Source organism: Camellia sinensis, chromosome 12 (genome assembly GCF_055761805.1).
Source record: "Camellia sinensis isolate YWXY chromosome 12, ASM5576180v1, whole genome shotgun sequence".
NCBI classification, from domain to species: domain Eukaryota; kingdom Viridiplantae; phylum Streptophyta; class Magnoliopsida; order Ericales; family Theaceae; genus Camellia; species Camellia sinensis.
In genome coordinates this window covers 25,095,001-25,105,799 of record NC_138972.1, presented here as the reverse complement: position 1 = coordinate 25,105,799, position 10,799 = coordinate 25,095,001, and the positions used below count along the sequence as shown (strand labels likewise).

At 57.2% G+C, this 10,799-nt stretch overlaps 1 pseudogene; it reads left to right on the top strand.

The window, feature by feature from the left end:
• Positions 1-9,374: 9,374 nt before the first annotated feature.
• Positions 9,375-10,799, top strand: part of LOC145803447 (uncharacterized) — a 4,129-nt pseudogene continuing 2,704 nt past the window's right edge.

Below are 10,799 nucleotides of genomic sequence, written 5' to 3'. Positions count from 1 at the left end.
TGGCATGCTGTTGGCTCTGGCTGCACTGCCTTGGCCTTGTCATGGCATGCTGCTGGCCTTGGCCTTGTCGTGGCATGCTGCTCACTTTTGCTAGGCTGCCTTGGCCTAGGCATGGCTTGGCAACTTGCTGGCATTGGCTTGGCATGGCATGCTGCTGGCTTTGGCGGGGCTGTCTTGGTCTTGGCATGGCATGCTGCTGGCCTTGGCCTTGGCATGGCATGCTGCTGGCTTTGGCTGGGTTGTCTTGGTCTTGGCATGGCATGTTGCTGCCTTGGCCTAGGCTTGGCACGACAAGTTGCTGGCATTGGCTTGGCATGGCATGCCGCTGGCTTTGGCAGGGCTGCCTTAGCCCTGTCATGGCATGCTTCAGGCCTTGGCCTTGGCATTGAATGCTGCAGGCTTTGGCTAGGCTGCCTTGGCCTAGGCATGGCATGGCAAGCTGCTGGCCTTGGCTTGGCATGGCATGCCGCTGGCTTTGGCTGGGTTGCCTTGGCCTTGGCGTGGCATGCTCCTGGCCTTGGCCTTGGCATCGCATGCTCCTGGCTTTGGTTGGGCTGCCTTGGCCCCAGCATTGCATGGAATGCTGCTGGCTTTGGCTAGGCTGCCTTGGCCTAGGCATGGCATGGCAAGCTGCTGGCCTTGGTTTGGCATGGCATGCTGCAGGCTTTGGCTGGGCTGCCTTGGCCCTGGCATGGCATGGCATGCTGCTGGCTTTGGCTAGGCTACCTTGGCCTAGGCATGGCATGGCAAGCTGCTTGCCTTGGCTTGGCATGGCATGCTGCTGGCTTTGGCTGGGCTGCCTTGACCTAGGCATGGCATGGCAAGCTACTGGCCTTGGCATGACATGGCATGATGCTGGCTTTGGCTAGGCTGCCTTGGCCTTGGCAAGCCATGCAGCTGTCCTTTGCCTTGGCATGTCTTGCTGCTGGATTTGGCTAGGCTGCCCTGCCCAAGGCATGGCATGGCAAGCCGCTGGCCTTTGCTTGGGATGGGATGTTGCTGGCTTTGACTGGGCTGCCTTGGCCGTGGCATGGCATGCTGCTGGCTTTTGCTAGGCTGCCTTGGCCTAGGTCTCGCAATGCAAGCTGTTGGCCTTGGCTTGGCATGGCATGCTGCTGGCTTTGGCTGGGCTGCCTTGGCATTGGCATGGCATGCTGCTGGCGTTGGCTAGGCTGCCTTGGCCTAGGCATGGCATGGCAACCTACTGCCATTGGCTTGGCATGGCATGCTGCTGGCTTTGGCTAAGCCGCCTTGGCCTTGGCGTGGCATGCTGCTTGGCCTTTGCTTTGGCGGGGCATGCTGCTATCTTTGGCTAGGCTGCCTTGGCCAAGGCATGGCATGGAAAACAGCTGGCCTTGGCTCGGCATAGCATGCGGCTGGATTTGGCTGGGCTGCCTTGGCCATGGCATGGCATGCTGCTGGCCTTGGCCTTGGCATAGAATGTTGCTAGCTTTGGCTAGGCTGCCATGGTCTAGGCATGTCATGGCAAGCAGCTGGCCTTGGCTTGGCATGACATGCCTGTGGCTTTCGTTGGGCTGCCTTGGCCATGGCATGGCATGCTGTTGGCCTCGACCTTGGCATGGCATGCTGCTGGCTTTGGTAGGCAACCTTGCCCTAGGCATGGCATGGCAAGCTGCTGCCCTTGGCTTGGCATGGCATGCTGCTGGCCTTGGCCATAGCATGGCATGCTTCGGGCTTTGGCTAGGCTGCCTTGGCCTAGGCACGGCATTGCAAGCAGCTGGCCTTGCCTTGGCATGGCATGCTGCTGTCTTTGGCTGGGCTGTGTTGGCCTTGGCATGGCACGCTTCAGGCCTTCGCCTTAGCATGGCATGGTGCTGGTTTTGGCTGGGCTGCCTTGCCCCAGGCATGGCTTGGCAGCTTGCTGCCAGTGGCTTGGCATGGCTTGCTGTTGCCATTGGCTAGGCTGCCTTGGCCTTGGCATGGCATGCTGCTTAGCCTTGGCCTTGGCATGGCATGCGGCTAGCTTTGGCTCGGCTGCCTTGACCTAGGCATGGCATGGAAAGCTACTGGCCTTGGCTTGGCATGGCATGCTGCTGGCTTTGGCTGGGCTGCGTTGGCCTTGGCATGTCATGCTGCTGGCCTTGGCCTCGGCATGGCATGCTTCTGGCTTTGGCTAGGCTGCCTTGGCCTAGGCATGGCATGGCAAGCTGCTGGCATTGTCTTGGCATGGTATGCTGCTGGCTTTGGCTGGGCTGCCTTGGCCTTGGCATGGCATGCTGCTGGCCTTGGCCTTGGCATGGCATGCTGCAGGCTTTGGCTAGGCTGCCTTGGCCTGGGCATGGCATGGCAAGCTGCTGGCCTTTGCTTGGCATGGCATGTTACTGGCTTTGGCTAGGCTGCAATGGCCTAGGCATGTCATGGCACGCAGGTGGCCTTGGCTTGGCTTGACATGCCGCTGGCTTTCGTTGGGCTGCCTTGGCCTTGGCATGGCATTCTGCTGGCCTCGGCCTTGGCATGGCATGCTGCTGGCCTAGGCATTGGCAAGGCATGCTGCTGGCTTTGGCTAGGCAACCTTGCCCTAGGCATGGCATGGCAAGCTGCTGGCCCAGGCTTGGCATTGCTTGCTGCTTGCCTTGGCCTTGGCATGCCATGCTGCGAGCTTCGGCTAGGCTGCCTTGCCCTAGGCATGGCATGGCAAGCTGCTGGCCTTGGCTTGGCATGGCATGCTGCTGTCTTTGGCTGGGCTGCGTTGGCCTTGGCATGGCACGCTGCTGGCCTTCGCCTTAGCATGGCATGGTGCTGGGTTTGGCTGGGCTGCCTTGGCCTAGGCATGGCATGGCAACTTGGTGCCATTGGCTTTGCATGGCATGTTGTTGCCTTTAGTTAGGCTGCCTTGGCCTTGGCATGGCATGCTGCTTGGCCTTGGCCTTGGCATGGCATGCTGCTGGCTTTGGCTCGGCTGCCTTGGCGTAGGCATGGCATGGAAAGCTACTGGCCTTGGCTTGGAATGGCATGCTGCTGGCTTTGGCTGGGCTACCTTGGCCTTGGCATGTCATGCTGCTGGCCTTGGCCTTGGCATGGCATGCTACTGGCTTTGGTTAGGCTGCCTTGGCCTAGGCATGGCATGGCAAGCTGCTAGCATTGGCTTGGCATGGCATGCTGCTGGCTTTGGCTGGGCTGCCTTGGCCTTGGCATCGCATGCTGCTGGCCTTGGCCTTGGCATGGCATGCTGCAGGCTTTGGCTAGGGTGCCTTGGCCTGGGCATGGCATGGCAAGCTGCTGGCCTTTGCTTGGCCTGGCATGGTGCTGGCTTTGGCTTGGCTGCGGCTCTTATCATTAGACGTGTGTTGCGTGCGAAGGCATAGAATGGTGTGCGCAAACATGCGCACAACACGCGCACTGCGGGCAAAAGACCGCGTGGGCTGTATGTTCAGAGGCCGCGCTGCCCACGCCGCGGGCATGCCAGGTTAGGCTGCTGACGCCGTTCGTATGCCATGCCGCCCACGCCGCGTGCATACTAGGCAAGGCTGCCCGATCGCGCGCATACCCGGCCGCCCACGCTGCGCGCATGCCATGTATTGCAACCCCGGCCGCGCATATGCCAGGCCGCCCACGCTGCGTGCATGCCATTTATTGCTGCCCACACCGCGCGCATTCGAGGTCGCGGATGCCGCACCCATGCCATACCTGGCTGCCCCGGTCGCGCGGATGCTAGGCCGCCCACGCAGTGCGCATGTGATGCATTGCTGCCCATGCTGCACGCATGCCGTGCCATGCTGCCCACGCCATGCGCATGCCGTAGCAGGGCATGTCAGCCTCGCCCTGCGGGGCAACGCTGTGGCCTGGCATGGCATGCCAGCCAAGGCGGTGCCACGACATGCTGGCCAAGGACGTGCCAGGGCCAAGGTCGTCGCATGGCATGTAGGGCAATGCGGTGAGTTGGCATGCCGGCCTTGGCATGCTGCTGTGGCACAGCGTGCTGGACAAGGCGGTGCCTTGCCATGGCATGCTGACCAAACGACGCCATGGCATGCTGGGCAACGTTGTGGCAAGGCATGCGGGCCGAGGCTGTGGCATGGCTTGCTGGCCGAGGCCGTGGCATGGCATGCTGGCTGAGGCCGTGGCATGGCATGCCTGTCTTAGCATGCTGGGCAATGCCGTGGCTTGCCATGCCGGTCGTGGCATGATGGGCAACGCAGTGGGTTGGCATGCTGGCCGTGGCGGTGGCATGACATGCTGGGCAAGGCAGTGCCCATGGCATGTTGGCCAAGGCTAAGGCATGGCTAGCTTGGCAACGCTGTGGGATGGCATGCTGGCCAAGGCGGCCGCAAGGCATGCGGGCCGAGGCCGTGGCATGGCGTGCCCGCCTTGGCATGCTGTGCAACACCGCGGCTTGGCATGCCAGCCACAGCCGTGGCATGGCATTCCTGCCTCGCCGTGCTGGGCAACGCTCTGGCATGGCATGCTGGCCAAGGCGAAGCCATGGCAGGCTAGCCAAGGCAGTGGCATGGCATTCCGACCTCGCCATGCTGGGCAACGCTGTGGTATGGCATGCTGGCCAAGGCGAAGCCATGGCAGGCTAGCCAAGGCAATGGCATGGTATGCTGGTCGTGGCGATGGCATGACATGCTGGCCAAGGCAGTGGCATGGCTTGTTGGCCAAGGCTAGGGCATGGCACGCTGGGCAACGCTGTGGAACGGCATGCTGGGCAATGCCGTGGCAAGGCATGCGGGCCGAGGCCGTGGCAAGGCATTCCGGCCTTAGCGTGCTGGGCAACGATGCGGCATGCCATGCAGGCCGAGGTCGTGGCATGGCATGTCGGCCAAGGCTAAGGCATGGCAAGCTGGACAACGCTATCGCATGGCATTCCGGGCAATGCTGTGGCAAGGCATGCGGGCCGAGGCCGTGGCGTGGCATGCTGGCCGAGGCCATGGCATGGCATGCGGGCTGAGGCCGTGGCATGGCATTCTGGGCTTGGCATGCTAGGCAACGCTATGGCATGGCATGCGGGCCGAGGCTGTGGCATGACATGTTGGCCAAGGCTAAGGCATGGCACGCTGGGCAACACCATCGCCGTGGCCAACGCTAAGGCATGGCATGTAGGCCGAGGCCGTGGCATGGCATGTTGGCCAAGGCTAAGGTATGGCACGTTGGGCAACGCCGTGGCACGGCATGCGGGCCGAGGCCGTGGCACGGCATGCGGGCTAAGGTCGTGGCATGGCATTCCGGCCTTGGCAAGCTGGGCAACGATGTACCATACCATACGGGCCGAGGTCGTGGCATGGCATGTTGGCCAAGGCTAAGGCATGGCATGCTGAGCAACGCTGTGGCATGGCATGCTGTGCAACGCCGTGGCAAGGCATGCGGGCCAGGGCCGAGGCATGCGGGCCGAGGCCGTGGCATGGCACGCTGGGCAACTCTGTGGCAGGGCATGCTGGGCAATGTCGTGGCAAGGCATGTGGGCCGAGGGCGTGGTATGGCATGCTGGCCGAGGCTGTGGTATGGCATGCGGGGCGAGGCCGTGGTAAGGCATTCCGGCCTGGGCATGCTGGGCAACGCTGCGGCATGCCCTGCGGGCCGAGGTCGTGGCATGGCATGTTGGCTAAGGCTAAGGCATGGCAAGCTGGGCAACGCTGTCACATGGCATGCTAGGCAACGCTGTGGCAAGGCATGTGGGCCGAGGCAGTGGCATGGTGTACTGGCTGAGGCCATGGCTAAGGCATGGCATGCTGGGCAACGCTATGGCAAGGCATGCGGGTCGAGGCCGTGGCGTGGCATGCTGGTTGAGGCCGTTGCATGGCATTCCGGCCTTGGCATGCTGGGCAACGCTGTGGCATGGGAAGTGGGCCGAGGCTGTGGCGCGGCATGTTGGCCAAGGCTAAGGCGTGGCACGCTGGGCAACGCCGTGGCAAGGCATGCGGGCCAAGGCGGTGGCATGGCATTCCGGCCTTGGCATGCTGGGCAACGCCGTGGCAAGGCATGCTGGGCAACGTTGTGGCATGCCATACGGGCCGAGGCCTTGGCATGGCACTCCGGCCTTGGCATGCTGGCCAACGCCGTGGCATGGCATGTGGTTCGAGGCCGTGGCATGGCATTCTGGCCTTGGCATGCCGGCCAACACCGTGGCAAGGCATATTGGGCAACGTTGTCGCATGCCATGCGGGCCGAGGCCGTGGCATTGCATGTTGGCCAAGGCTAAGGCATGGCACGCTGGGCAACGCTATGGCATGGCATGCTGGGCAGCTTCATGGCAAGGCATGCGGGCCGAAGACGTGGCCGTGGCATGGCATGGCTTGCGGGCCGAGGCCGTGGCATGGCATTCCGGCCATGGCATGCTGGGCCATGCTGTGGCATGCCGTGCGGGCCAAGGCCGTGGTATGGCATGGCACGCAGCGGCATGCTTGGCATGGCCGTTGCGTGGCATGTTGACCATGGCTAAGGCGTTGGCATGGCATGTTGGCCAAGGCTAAGGCACGGCAGGCTGGCCAACGCAGTGGCATGCTGGCTGTGGCATGACATGTTGGCCAAGGCTAAGGCATGGCACGCTGGGCAACGCCGTGGCAAGGCATGCGGGCCGAGGCCATGGCATGGCATGCCCGCCTTGGCGTGCCGGGCAATGCCGTCGCTTGGCATGCCGGCCGCGGCCGTGGCACGGCATGCCGGCCTTGGCTATGCTGGGCAACGCTGTGGCATGGCATGCTGGCCAGGGCAGTGGCACTGCATGCTTGCCAAGGCAATGCCATGGCATGCTCGGCATGGCACGCTGGCCAAGGCTAAGGCATTGGCATGGCAAGTTGGCCAAGACTAAGGCATGGCAGGCTGGCCAGGGCGGTGGCATGGCAGGCTGGCCGTGTCGGTGGCATGACACGCTGGGCAACACTGTGGCAAGGCACGCTGGGCCAAGGCTGCCGAAAGGCATACGGGCCGAGGCCATGGCATGGCATGCTGGCCGAGGCCGTGGCATGGCATGCCCGCCTTGGTGTGCCAGTCAACGCCATGGCTTGGCATGCCGGCCTTGGCTACGTTGGGCAACACAGTGGCATGGCATGCTTGCCAGGGCAATGCCATGGCATGCTCGGCATGGCTGTGGCGTGGCATGCTGGCCAAGGCTAAGGCATTGGCATGGCATGTTGGCCAAGGCTAAGGCATGGCAGGCTGGCCAGGGCGGTGGCATGGCATGCTGGCCATGGCAGTGGCTTGACATGTAGGGCAACGCCGTGGCAAGGCACGCTGGGCCAAGGCCGCCGCAAGGCATGTAGGCCGAGGTCGTGGCATGGCATGTTGGCCGAGGCCGTGGCATGCTGGGCAACGCCGTGGCTTGGCATGCCGGCCACGGTCGTGGCATGGCATGGCATGCTTGGCAACGTTGTGGCATGGCATGCTGGCCAGGGCATTGGCACGGCATGCTTGCCAAGGCGGTGCCATGGCATGCTTGGCATGGCCGTGGCGTGGTGTGCTAGCCAAGGCTAAGGCGTTGGCATGGGATGTTGGGATGGCATGTTGGCCAAGGCAGTGGCATGGCATTCTGGGCAAGGCTAAGGCATGGCACGCTGCGCAACGCTGTGGCATGGCATGCTGGGCAACCCCGTGGTAAGGCATGCTGGCCAAGGCTAAGGCTAAGGCATGGCATGCTGGGCAACGCCGTGGCATGGCACGCTGCGCAATGCCGTGGCAAGGAATGTTGGCCGAGGCCGTGTCATGGAGTGCCCGCCTTGGCATGCTTGGCAACACTGTGGCATGGCATGCTGGCCAGGGCAGTGGCATGGCATGCTTGCCAAGGCGGTGCCAAGGCATGCTTGGCATGGCCGTGGCATGGCATGCTGGCCTGGGCTGTCGCATGGCACACTTGCCAAGTCGATGCCGTGGCATGCTGGACAAGGCTAAGGCGTGGCATTCTGGCCAAGGCCGTTGCATGCCGATATGGCCAAGGCTGTGGCGTGGCATGCTGGCCAACGCAGTGGCATGACATGCTGGCCATGTCCCTGGCCTGGCATGCTGGCGAATGCTAACGCATGGCCTGCTGGCCAAGGCGGTGGCATGACATGCCGGCCAAGGCAAGGCCATGCCGTGGCATGCTGGCCAATGCTTCAGCATGGAATGCGGGCCAAGCCGGTGGCGTGGCATGCTGGCGAACACTAAGGCATGTCATGACATGCTGGCCAAGGCGGTGGCATGACATGCTGGCCAAGTGTCACGCCGCAAACCCACCCCTAAAAGTTTGAGCATGACCACTTTAGAAACGGACACTTAACTCGATGTACAAAAGACATGGGGCCTGAACGGAAGCATTAATAATGTAAAATAACATAAAACATAATCCATTGAGCTACCCCTACCATGCCAAGATCGCAAACATCGCATAAGGTAGATGAATACATAGTGACAGCTATACATATACATATATACATACAGAAACCCAGCCCCATAATTGGGCGCATAATAAAGTAGAGGAATTATATGCATTTCAACCTTACGCAGATAGTTAAATTTACAAGCCAAAAACTTAACAAAAACTCCACAGAAATGAGCAGGCTTCATCTAAGTGCTTGGACACATTGAGGTTGTCAAAAGAGAAACGAATGTCATGGTTAAGACTGACCTGCATATCGAATGCCTACAGAAATAGACATAACATAAAGTGAGTCATACTCAGTGAATAATAGCACATAAATAATTAGCAATTAAATGTAACTATAGCATTTATTGATGCAGAGGATATACAATTAATCTTGTTTAGTAAGCCCACAGATTTCACAGATTGGCCATAAGCCTAGCAGATTATGCAGAATGGCCATAGGCCTAACGGATACAGAACGGCCATCGGCCCAGAAATAACAGAACGACCATCGGCCCAGAGATAACAGAACGGCCATCGGCCCAATTCATATATGTATGGACTCAAGAGGTGGCTCGCACGGATTCTAGAGGTGGCTCCCACCAAAGTGTAGCACTTAGTTCCGTACAGCACTTTGTTCCATACCAGAAATCAATAAGTCGCATCATGTCATAATATAAATGAAACGAACATCGTAACGGAATAACCACAGATATCATCAGAACAGACTGGTCTTATAGTCATACAGAGGCACACAGTTTTCTTTTTATCATTCAAATGAGTTAGCATAATTAAGTTACATTTAACAAAGTGCTAACAGCAACCATTAACAGATTGGGCGATTCCAAAGGCACAGAAATACTGTAGTTTCATAATGTACCCACATTTCACTTGTTCATCATGAATTAATGCCACTAACTTGCAGATAACAGAATGTGCATATTAACTATCAGCATAGTTGTCTCGTATATAGCAGAACATAAACATTAACGAGGATCAAGAACGAATATACCATTAACAGAGGGCATACATGTCATTCCATTGCATTTCATGAGGATAGAACACTTCACATTCTAACATGGGTTATATGATAACATTAGACCTTTGCATTTATGTCATAGGATCTGAACGATCTCAAGTTCATGTGTCATATAACAGAATAATCTTGAAAGACGACATAGTTCGTTTATAGATAACATAGAGTTAATGATCATTATTGACAGAACAAAATGATTCCAAAGTCATACCGACGTATGTAAATCTTTCAACATTTGCATTGATTTCCAGCTGACATAACTGTTAGTGTAATCACTTACAAGGATAAGACGTTAGTAACAATTGCACTATTACTCACAGTGGTAGGTCCCTGATAGCGGTGGAACGATGTCCTCGTCTTGACCTGCTAACACAATACACATAGCAGATTATGAGAATAAACCCAATCTCTTTTTATTCCTCACTCAATAGCTATGGTGGTTCTAGACTTATTAGTCCTCCATAGGTTATAATTCATGCCTCATAAGATAGGAGGAATCGATAGGAGAAAGGTTTAAATGAAGAAACGGTACAAATCGGTAAATAGAAAGTGAATAGTCGTCACTAATTTGGGCATACCTATTTCTGTATTTAAAATTTGGGAGTGAGACTACCACCATTGGAAAATAGACTTCCGGGGCTTGATTTTAGGCTCAAGAATCACTCAAAACGGAGTCTGGATGCAAAAGATATGCTTGTTCAAAGTTACCAGTGCATGCTGAAACAGGGGTGGCCGCTCGTGCGCCCACTTTGGCCGCTCGAGCGGAGAAACCCGGCCGCTCATGTGGTCAAAAGCAGAATGGAAACCTCTTTTTTTCCCTCATGCTCCACTCGTGCGATGCCCGTGGCCGCTCGTGCGTTCTGGGCAAAAAACATCAGTCCGAAAATGGATCTTTTGCTTAAACACTTGATTCTTTTCATTCTTAAGCTTGGCTCTAAACATAAATAACTCAAAAACATGTAAAATTGACCCACAAGGTGATAAACTATCAACATTCAAGTGTAACCCCATCTCAAACAAATCAATCTTTGCCTCAAATTAAAATTCAAGTCCCATCTTTTCCATATATTCACACTTCCATTACATATGCTCAAAATCATGCTAGTACATCTTACCCATGGTTGATTCTCACATTAATCTTGTTATTCTATAAATCATTCCTAAGATTGAACCCACATCAAACAAATTAAAGAAACTCAAGGTTCAATTTCTTAAATTCAACCCAATCCGCTCATATAGATGGATTCTCTACAAGGATGGTAGTGAGAGCCACATACCTTACCCAAATCCTTATTCGTCCCTTTAATCTCTTCAATTTTCCCAAGCTTCTTGGTTGATCTCCTTCCCCTCTCTTCTACTTTCTTCAATCATCCACAAAATCCCCATGGATGTTGAGTTTTACCTCTCCTTCTCACTCTCACGGTTTGCTTCCTCTCTCCCTTAGATATTTTCCCAAAAAGATGAGTT